Source organism: Gymnoscopelus braueri (genome assembly GCF_963280865.1).
Source record: "Gymnoscopelus braueri genome assembly, chromosome: 2".
NCBI classification, from domain to species: Eukaryota; Metazoa; Chordata; class Actinopteri; order Myctophiformes; family Myctophidae; genus Gymnoscopelus; species Gymnoscopelus braueri.
In genome coordinates this window covers 25,340,371-25,351,739 of record NC_137604.1, presented here as the reverse complement: position 1 = coordinate 25,351,739, position 11,369 = coordinate 25,340,371, and the positions used below count along the sequence as shown (strand labels likewise).

The window sequence follows — 11,369 nt, the reverse complement described above, 5'->3', positions numbered from 1 at the left end:
AATAACACAGCAAATACTGAGAATGTTCAACTCTTGGCAAAGGCCAGCGGAACTAGAGACCTTAAAACACTGATCAAATTACAACTTTTTGTGGATAGATTGTCCAAATGACGTCTATCTCTCTCTCTCTCTCTCTCCCTCCCTAAGAGAGAGAGAGAGAGAGAGAGAGAGAGAGAGAGGGAGGGAGAGAGACCCCTCAATCTCATCGTTGCCGTTAACTCCCGGCTCCTCCAGTGCATTCAGCTAAAGCACACTTGATCGCGCTGGAGGTCGCGTGTTCTGTACGGTCCCTCCTCCTCCACCTCCCTCCATCCATCCATCCAACCATTCCAACAACCTCCCTGCTTCTCACAGCTTCTTTTTTTTACCGGGGCGAGCAGAGCTACAGTAGGGCGGGATGAGGAGGACCGGAGGAGCTTGACGCCTCGGTGGACAACAGAACAGAAACAGAACAGACTCACACACACACGGTGGTGACTGACTGTCTGCGGCTTGAAATCTTACTAACTTAACTCCAGCCTGTCGGTCTGTCTGCTAACTGTACCCTTTACCAACTCATACACACCGGTGAAGACATTACTGAAGCGAGAGAGAGAGAGAGAGGGAGGGGAAGAGAGAGAAGGAGAGGTAGAGAGAGAGAGAGGTAGAGAGAGAGGTAGAGAGAGAGAGACGCACGGTGCTGGATTATTTCGGCGGAGCGGCGACTACAGTGGATGTTTAACCGACGACGGAACGAACGAACGAACGAACGAACGCTTGAACGTCAATTTATTTACACACAGCGACAGAACATGATGTTAAAATGGTAAGATGTGTTTTTTGTTTTGTTTCATTTAATCAACATTTTTGCAATGAGTTGTATACAAGCACGCGCGGTCGTTAAGCTGTATAATGATATAAAAACCAAAGCGCTAAATGCATGTGTTGGTCTGATCCATATTCAGAGGGATTCCATCTATCATCATCATCCTCATCAGAACCGAATGAATGACAGCTGTGTCTTTCCTCACATGGTTGATGGCTCTGGGTGTTTAAGGGGGTTTAAGGGGGTTTTCAGGTGGTTGCCTGTGGCGTCGTTTTGGTTGTAACCACTTAAACCCCCATGTGGGTTTAACCTGAGTCCCTCAGGGCTCAATACTAGTGTATTTTCTGTTTTCTGATATTGTGGGGAAAGCTTTCGCTGGCAATAGCCGATCGACAAGCTTCACAACGCGTCGCGTTGTGAAGCTTGTCGATCGGCTATTGCCAGCGAAAGCTTTCCCCACAATATACCGACGGCGGGTTTTAAGTGGTTAAATGATTCTACTCTTAAATATTATTATTTTTATGTTGCTGGGAGATTAGAGGCATCAGACTCTATGTCGTTTGGTCGGCGCTTCCCTCTGAAATCATCGTAAATCCTCATGATGCTCAGAGGTATTTTCTCACGACTATAACATGTTGGCCAGTCCCCACAAGAATGATAATGTCATGGTGCGCAGACACGTTTTCCTCTGGCTGTCAATGGGAACGTTGGAGATGAAAACCGTCTATAGAATTCACGTTGGAAGCTCCACCACATTTCATTTTATGGAATGTAAAGGCTATGTGGAGCCGTACTACTACCTGAGAGCACCCAAAAGTGTGTTCAGTTCAATGTGGAAAGGGTTTTGAAATTAGATGTTCTATCCCATCTGTATGATGATATGCCCATGATGTGAGCAGCAACAATCTTACTTATATATTATAAAGTTTAATCTATTTTTTATTAGAATTACCATGCTTTGAACCATTGCATTATAGCCAACATATTTTATATATTTAGTTTAACAGTTTTACCTCTACTGTACCTCTGATTGTAATGCATTTTGCATTTGTGTGTGCTATGTGTGTAGCCTGTGTGTGTGTGTGCGTGCGTGCATTTATGCGTGTGTGTGTGCGTGTGTGTGTGTGTGTGTGTGTGTGTGTGTGTGTGTGTTTGTCCATAGTCAGCACTGTCTGCCTCTAACAGGCAGCACTACCTTACAAATCAATCAATCCAGTAGCCTACCTACAGACATTAGGCAAGCAAGCGTGTGTCTGTTTGTGAGTCTGTATGTGTGCTTGCCATTTGTGTGTATGCATACCTTTTTGTTTTTCATTCACCAGTTTACGTAATTGTGTGCAATTTTGCTTTCCTAATTTCCTTTGCTTTCCTAATAACCGTGACAGTCTTGAGTGCCTCCGGTGAAAAAAAGTTTTGCGTGTGCACGCAGTTGCAATCAATGCTTCTAATTGCTTTGGGAGAGCCGTTTAGCACACCGTGGACGTGTGGGTGTGTGGGTGTGTGTGTGTGTGTGTGTGTGTGTGTGTGTGTGCATTTAGCAACACAACCTGTTTTACTACCATGATCTACTGCTGCCAGGTTGAAGGTGCCTTGTGCCAGTCCAAAGATGTGCAAATACTTTAACCCAGCTGATCTTGCACTCTGTGTGTGTGTGTGTGTGTGTGTGTGTGTGTGTGTGTGTGTGTGTGTGTGTGCGCGTGCGTGCGTGTGCACGTGTTTGGGCTTGCATGTCATGACTGCAGCTGTTCCTCAACTCTGAGAGATGAAGTTTCACAAAATGTGATGGATGCTAGTGTCTGCAGAGCCAGCTGTGTGTGCGTGCGCGCGAGCGCGCGCGCGTGTGTGTGTGTAGGCTTGTCGGCACGTTCAGAGTGTGCATATCGTTACGTGTGCGCGTGTCAGAAAAATGCCTATGTCCGTTGGCCCCGGAGGCGGCTCAGGTTAGGAGAGGTGTTTGTGAGGTCAGGGATGGTCAGAGTTAGGTTGGTAATTATAGTCCCTGTCCCTTCGGTTCCCACACTCTGTTTAACCCAGGAGCACCGGAGCAGGGCCAGCAACACAACAACACAGCTGCCTGGGTCACAACCACACAACGTGATCACACTGCAAAAGTGTCAGTTGAACTCTGGGGAGTAGGTGAAAATGGACCCTTAATTAAATCTGGTCCAAGGGTCAAGGGGTTAAAGAGTTACACAGCAGTGGTTCTCAAACCTTTTAATGTCAAGGACCCCCAAATAAATGAAATATTTTGTGGAGACCCCCATACAAGATTTGCTAGTTAACCCATTAAAACCGGGAACGCATCTGTGTAACCACTTAAACCATTAATTTATACTTGGCTATTCAAAAATAGCAGATCTATAGAACAAGCTCATATGGCACCGAGTGCCGCGCTATGAGCTTGTAGATCTGCAATTTTTTGAAAAATCTTGCAAATTTGTGCAAATCTTTGAATATATATATTTTTAAGCAAACATTTGTAACTCAAATCTTTGCTTCTGGGGGTCCCTGGAACAAACTATTTTCAGATGGGTGTCTGCGGCCAAATACATATAATTTTGGGGCTCCTTGATATGAAAAAAGTTTGAGAACCACTGATATTACAGTATAGCAACATAAGTGTTTAAAAAAACTGACATTTGTAGAATTGTATCTCAGGTCTTAATAATGGGTTAAATCAACCCTCAGGATTTTGCAGTGTAGGAAAGCAACATGTGAATGAGGAGAGAAGAGGAGAGAAGAGGAGTCGATATGGGAATTATCAGAGGAGGACTGTGGAGGAGAGGAAAGCAGGGGAGAGTAGACTAGACGGATATGAAAGTAGAGAAGATGAAAGTGGAAAAGAGAGGAGAGGAGGCAACGTGAATTGTCAGAGGAGACGAGGGGATGAGAGGTCAGGAGAGGAAACTAGGTGAGTGGAGGAGAGGAGAAGAAACGACAGGAGTGGAAAGGAGGTAACATGAATGATCATAGAAGCGGAGAGAATGTTCTCTTTGGCTACTTGAACAAGTGAACAACTTGGTCTAAAGCACGACTAGTGCTTTAGCTGAAAAAGCAACATATGGTCCATTTATAGCAAACAAAGATGACTGATTCCCTCAGTGTGTTTTTCATGTAGTTGATTAAGGTAAAGTACTGATACTCGTTGTATTCCTCTGTGGACATTGAGATTTGAGTTGTCGTTCATCATGTAGGAGCAGCACAGTCTGCTGGAGGACTAATGTTTCTGGAATGATTTGTATCAAAGGCACGGAGGCTGTTTAAAAACACAGCAAAACCTCTCAGTGTTTATTTCTCCATTTGTAGCTCCTAGGGCTGTCAGTCACAATCATATAAATAACTATTACATTTCTGTTTGGCTTTCAGGCTTTGTAAACAAACAAGCCAAAGGGCAGACATGACAAATTAAATATATTAAATATACAGAGAAATTACTAACGTTTAGGTTTTCAAAATGTTAATGTTAATTGCTATTATCTCAAATGAATAGGCGATTATGTAATAATTATGACAGGCCTAGTAACTCCAAGACTTCTAGAGTTAACCACTGAGCCACTTAACCACAAAGAAACTAAAAATGTAATACAAAAATAGCCGATCTACAAGCTCTCAACCCACGTGAGCTTGTAGATTCGTATTTTTCACCTAGAAATGGACATGTACATTTTTCCCTAATAATGACAACCTGAATTTGGATGCCAGGGTTAAAGTGGTTAAATGAACACTGAGGCTTGTACAGAGTAGAACACCGGTTCAGATGGATCCTTGCAGGTCTGGTCCATTTGGTTCCATTTGTACACTCTCAGAGTTACAGTACATTAACACTGAGTGTAGATTGGGGTTCCCAAAGATAATAGAATTCCAGACCCTTCAAGGGTCAATTTGGACCCCTGACGGGCGCCCCGGACCAGACGTTGAGAAACGGCGGTGTAGGAGGAGGAGGTCAGTGAGCCGGCTAAGTGTCCAGCTGGGTTGTTGCTGCTGTACAGTGATAGGATGCAGAGACTAGGAGAGAGCAGACATGGAGGTGGACTGCTGCTATTGATCTACCTGCTAGTGGGAGGGAGACGCCTCCAGCCTATCTCTCTCTCTCTCTCCTGCTCACCATGAGGCCGTCTGCTCGCTTTATCTCACTGTCTGTTTGTTGCCCTCCACAACCTCTTGACCTCTCCCTCTCCTTGCTCTTTCTCTCCCTCTCTCTGAGCTACAAATTGACAAATAAGCACAAAGGATTTGACTGTGTTCTCTTCTTATCGATATGATAGGTTTTTTCTTTTCCCCCATTCAGTGGTGTAAAGTAACTAAGTACATTTACTCAAGTACTGTACTTTTTACTGTACAATTTTGAGTTACTTTTACTTTACTGGAGTATTTCCAATTGTCTATACTTTTACTTTTTTACTTCTACTCCACTACATCTCAGAGGCAAATATTGTGCTTTTACTCCACTACAATTATTTGAAAACTTTAGTTACTAGTTACTTAGCAGATATAAATTATTACATTATAAAACATACAATAACCGTTTTACCCCTTTTTTATACCTAGGCATATCATCATGATTTGTGTGCATGGGGATCTCATTTTAAACAAGCTTAGTGCTATATGAGTCTTCCAGTTTAGTAGACCCTGTATTGTGAATTTGTACTTCCATGTACTGTTGTTCTCATGTCTTACTAAATAAAGTACATCAATCAATCAATCAGGCTGTTTGAAAATAGCAGATCTACAAGCTCACACTTGTGAGCTTGTAGATCTGCTATTTTCAAACATTTTAGTACTCATAGTTTTGGTACTTTAAGTAATTTTTTTTTACAGTTTTACTTGTAACAGAGTACTTCTACATTGCATTCTTGTTACTTCTACTTAAGTAAAACATTTGAGTACTTTTCCCACCACCCCATTATTGTCTCAGTCTGACGGCCGCTCTCGATGAATGATGCGCTGTGTTCCGCTGGCGATGAAGTGATCATCCGTCTGTCTGTCAGTCATCCTGGCTTATTATACATTTGAAACATCATGCAAATGCACAGCCGTAGAGCGCCAGCCGTGGTGCTGCTGTGCTCACCTGCGGAGAGGAGACATATGGTGAGACATAAAGAATTGACCGGAAGAATTCCCCTCCCTTCCTCTGTTCTCTGCTCGGGTTCCTGCTCCGCCACGTTTGATTCCCACCGGCAGTCTCACGCTGGTCCCCCTCCCACTCTTGCATGCTCTCTCTCTTTCTTTTTCTCTCTGTCTTTCTTTCTTTCTCTCTCTCTCTCTCTCTCTCTCTCTCTTGCTCTCTCTCTCTCTCTCTCTCTCTCTCTCTCTCGTCTCTCTCTCTCTCTCTCTCTCTCTCTCTCTCTCTCTCTCTCTCTCTCTCTCTCTCTCTCTCTCTCTCACTCTGTCAGTTTCTCTCTCTCTCTCTCTCTCTTGCTTTCGCTCTCCGTTTTCTCATTTTTTAATCAAAATGTTGTAGTAGCAGAAGAGATGTCTCCCTCACAGGCATTTTTTTTATATTAATGTTCTGCTTGTTATTCCAAACATATACTTACATCAAATTTACATTTATCTCATTACCTTATATGCTCTAAGGTTACGTGTGTGTGTGTGTGTGTGTGTGTGTGTGTGTGTGTGTGTGTGTGTGTGTGTGTGTGTGTGTGTGTGTGTGTGTTCTCTTTGAGAAAGATCTTGTCAGAAACCTGTGTGCAGTCCATTATCTCTGAAAGACAACAGGGAATGTTCTGTCTCTCTTCCTTTACTTGTATCTCCATCTGGTCCTGATGAATTGCGGCGCGCGCGTGTGTGTGTGTGTGTGTGTGTGTGTGTGTGTGTGTGTGTGTGTGTGCGCGCACTTGTGTATGTTTGAGCATTCGGCAAGATACAGTCAAAGTGAGAGACAAGAGTTACAGAATAAGAAGGACTGTAGAAAGAGAGAGAGAGAGCCTGTGGAGCCTGTGGTTGTGGCAGTCCTCTCATTGGGCCCCTTATGTTCCAATCACAGAAAGACACCCCAAGGGAGCCGGGCAGAACCACAACAATTCCATTTTCCAGCCACACACACACTCGCACGCGCATTGCGCGCACACACACACATGCACGCTCATGTGCACGCCAGTTTAGCCAAAATAGGCTCCATTCATCTGTTCATCCCGTCTGAGAGCGCCTCGCCTTATCGCCACGAGCCATGAAACATAGCGTTGCTGTCGGGTGGAAACCTTGTATGTCCAAAACCGTTCCTTTTTTATTATAATGTTTTTAAATAACCGATATACGCGTTTTGAGCTTGTAGATCTGCTATTTCCAGTACTTTTGTGCAACAGTCTTGTATGATGAAGTTGGGCATAAATTTACGAGAACATAAAAACGAAAAAACATAAAAATGTGGAGATGCAAGGTTTCTGCCTGACAGCAAGGATAATTTCACTCTCTCTTCTCTCTTCACTTACCTATTTTGTCTGCCTCATGTCAGTCTCACTCTCCATTAGTCATTGCACCATATTTTGTCTCAACTCTGTCTCTCTCTTTCTCTCTCAGACAGACAGACAGACAGACAGACATGAAGGTTTGACATGGCAGGCCGCTGCCAAACTACAAAGCCTTCTTTTCCCTCTGTCTGTCTGTCTTTCTCTTTCATCATACTGTGTTGTTAGCTTGATTTCTAGCCATCTTCAGCGAACGACACCACTGTGTGACAAAGTTCAAGCGCATAACGCTTGAACGCTTGAATTTTATACGAAAATAGCAGAAGCAACACGTTGCAACACTACAGTAGGTCGAAAGTGGTTATAACCAATTAAACCCTCTATTCTTATTCACACTGCCCTGAGTTACAACTGTACTTGAACCGCTCCTTTCCGTCTGTAGATCGGCTATTTTTGGCTAAAGTTCCCCTGCAGACTTCAAGTCAGGTTCAAGTGGTGAAATCACACTTCGTTGGCATTGCTGCAGGACTTCACATCTTTCTCTCCACCAGCAGATTTGCTGCTCTTGGCAGGGCATCCTGCCATGCATGCCCCCTCACTGTGCTAACACACACACACACGCGCACACACACACACACACACACACACGCGCGCACGCACGCACGCACGCACGCACACGCACACGCGCACACACACACACACACACACACACACAAATGAGCTGTGATTGTGCTATGTTATAGATACGTCATAGATGACTGAAGTGATACATGACTGATATCACAGGCTGGTCTCATGAAGTCCCAGATCCACATCGTGCCACGTCGTTTCTACGCGGCTCCTGAAATACTACTAAGAAACATTAAAACACTGAGCTTTGTCTTCCCTTTGTTCCAGTGCACTGATGCAGACACAGGCACCTATTCCCCAGCGTTTTAGTACAATATAACTATAATCTCCACAGTCACATTGAGTCATTTTATGCTGATTCGGTAAAATGTCTCGTCTCCAGAGCAGTGAGCGTGCCGTGTGCTCAAAGTAGCGAGTGCTGGTATTATCAATCACGGAATCAGCTGGGTTGTCTGGCCGGGGTCTTGGCAGAGGTCCAGTCCTTGGTCCGGTCATACACTACCACGGCTCCATTCACAAACATCAGGCAGCAGCTGGGGGTTTTTAACCACCACTTATATACTTAGTTGACCGTATACACAGAAGGCTCTATACTAGGCCTCCTCCTGTTTTCACTCTACACTAAAAATGTACGCTAAGATAGCCAATCTACATGCTCACAACGCGCACAAGTTGTATAAGCTATTTTCCTTATTACCTCCAGACTCTACAGTACAGTATATAGTTTGTCATATCATATGATGTATAGCAAAAATAGCAGACCTACAAGCTCACAACCCGTCGCTATATTTTTTATTATTATGACATTTTGTGGGGGAAACAAATCTTTCCCTTTAACCCATTAAGACCTGGAACTGTGTCATTTTTAGATTTGAGCTAAAAAGCATTATTTTACACTTTGGGCTATTCAAAAATAGCAGATATACAAGCTCATAGCGCGGCACCGAGTGCCGCGCTACGAGCTTGTAGATCTGCTATTTTAGAAAAATCTTGAAAATGTGTGCAAATCTTTGAATATATATATTTTTAAAGCGAACATTTTTTACTCAAATCTTTGCTTCTGGGGGGTCCCTGGAACAAAATATTTTGATGGGGGTCCGCGGCCAAATACATACCATTTTGGGGGTCCTTGACATGAAAAAGATTGAGCACCACTGATATAGAAACATATGTTTTTTTCAGAATACTGTTGAGATTTAGGAGACATGTAGAATCGACTTCAGGTCTCAATGGGTTAATCACATATACCAGCGCCGCCAGGTTGAAAGTGATTAAACGGCCACCAGCAAACATTCACATTCACCAGCAGTTCTGCCTCTCTTTAAGTCTCTTAAGCTCCCCTCCGTTCAAGATCTGTTTGTCTCCAGATTTTTAATTAATGACCCGTTGTGATTGCACATCTTATCGGTCCCGTGGATTGAACCCAGGATAAAGACACTTGAGCTGGCGGCTTTGCTTTTGTCGTCTTGTCTTTTCATTGCCTCGTCCCCTTTTGTCGTTGGTTTCTCTCCCTCCCTCCCTCCTTCCCTCTGCGGGGCTGAGAGAGTCGCTCGGTCACAAATCCATCTCTTGTTGTCTCTGTGTTTAGGAATTATGCTCTGCCTTCCCATTTCCCTCAGTTCTCCCTACGGCACTCAGGATCAAAACCCAACCAACCGTGTTATTTGTGTGTACGCGCGCACGCGTGTGTGTGTGTGTAATACTATGCTTGTGAGGACCAAATGTCCCCACAAGTATAGTAGAATTTGACATTGTTAGGATCGTTTTCCTGGCCCCCACAAGAGATATGGTTGTTTTATGGTTAAAAAAAAAGATTTTAGAGTTAAGTTTACAGTTAGAAAAAGTTTCAGGTTGGGGTTATGCTTAGGGCTAGACATTTAGAAGTTAGGTTTAGGGATTCGAGATAAGAGTGATGATTTACACTTAGTTGCGCACTGGCGTCGTGCACCAGGAAATAGCCGATCTACATGCTGTGATGCGTTGTGGGCTTGTAGATTGGCAAATTTCCGGCTATTTGAAAAAAATGCCATTCATAAAATCACTGTCTTAAAACGTTGATGTCCTCATAAGTACAGTATAGTAATACAAATGTGTGTGTGTGTGTGTGTGTGTGTGTGTGTGTGTGTGTGTGTGTGTGTGTGTGTGTGTGTGTGTGTGTGTGTGTGTGTGTGTGTGTGTGTGTGTGTGCAAGCAAGCGCATTTTGTCTCCGCCTATACTGTAAGTCTTGATTGTGAAAGGCTTTTCTGTATGATAATAGCTGTAAAGGCTGTCCCCTCTGGTGAAAGGTGCTCCATTATTCCTCTATTTATTATTCGACACCATGTTAATGTGGATATGACGTGTGTGTGATTGTGTGATTGTGTGTGTGTGTGTGTGTGTGTGTGTGTGTGTGTTTTGTGAATAATCACTCCGCTAGCACTACGACAGCGAATGCATTCTGTCTTACATGCTCTCTGTCCTCAGAATACTGAGGGCGCCTCTGGCACAGACTTCGAAATTACAAACCTGACCTGAAATGTCCTGGAATATCTGGTGCATTTATTGGATTTGATATGACTGTAAGATGACTGGAGCCTGCGTGTGCCTGTAGGAGGTTACACGCTTCACTCAACAACAGACTGCAACGCAATCACCACAAAAACATGTTTGCCATTTTTAACCACATGAACCCAAATAGGGCATGTCATGATAGGCGAATGTTCGGGCGAAAATAGCCGATTTATAAGCTAACATGAATTCGATGAATTGAGTACAAAGGACCCCAATGGAAACAAGCCCTAGTGCTTTCTTGGGTTTAAAATCCTCTAAACAGACCTTGTATTGAACTGTACTTCCCTGTGCTTGTCTTTGCAAACTGTTAATAAAGTATTCAAACAACCAATCAATCAACAACGATGTGATACAACAACACAACTTGTTGTGAGATTGGGGGGATATTTTCTTAAAGGAGTAGTTCACCCAAAGAATTACTTATTTTCTGTCAATTACACACCCCATGAAGGCTTGAATTCATGGAGATTTTTTTTTTTTGTCGCATTCCTGAGCCAATAGTTTGATGACCGGTAGAGTCTCAAAGAGAAGAAGACTCAAAGAGTAGGAGACTCAAACTGAGTCTATTGACGATGACCCGGTCTTCAAATTATTGGCTCGGGAGTGCGACAAAAACTGAAAAATCTCCATGAATTCAAGGCTTCATGGGGTGCGTAATTGATAGAAAAATAAGTAGTTTTTAGGGGTGAACTACTCCTTTAACCTCAGAAGCCCTATAAACGAATAAACCGATCAATAAGATCATGCTGTGACATGTGTGATGTGTGCATACATACAAGCACATGCATCGGCCTATGTTTGCGTACTCGCTTGGTCATGTAAGAATGCATAGTGAAACACAGCGCATCGTTTGGCCCACTAATGTATCCAAAAGGTCCTAGTCAGCTTTTCTCAACCGCCCCTTTAGTTCCTATAGATGCAGGAAGTGCTTTAGCGAGACTCTCTGATGTATATATTAAATTAGACCTGTCATTTA

General features: G+C 43.5%; 1 protein-coding gene across 1 annotated transcript in view; it reads left to right on the top strand.

Annotated features, from left to right (window-relative positions):
- Window positions 1-451: 451 nt before the first annotated feature.
- Window positions 452-11,369, top strand: part of LOC308105689 (receptor-type tyrosine-protein phosphatase delta-like) — a 135,555-nt gene continuing 124,637 nt past the window's right edge. The window contains exon 1 of the mRNA XM_080456580.1: window positions 452-805. The gene's annotated coding sequence lies outside the window, so the exon portion shown is untranslated. The remainder of the gene's footprint in view (window positions 806-11,369) is intronic.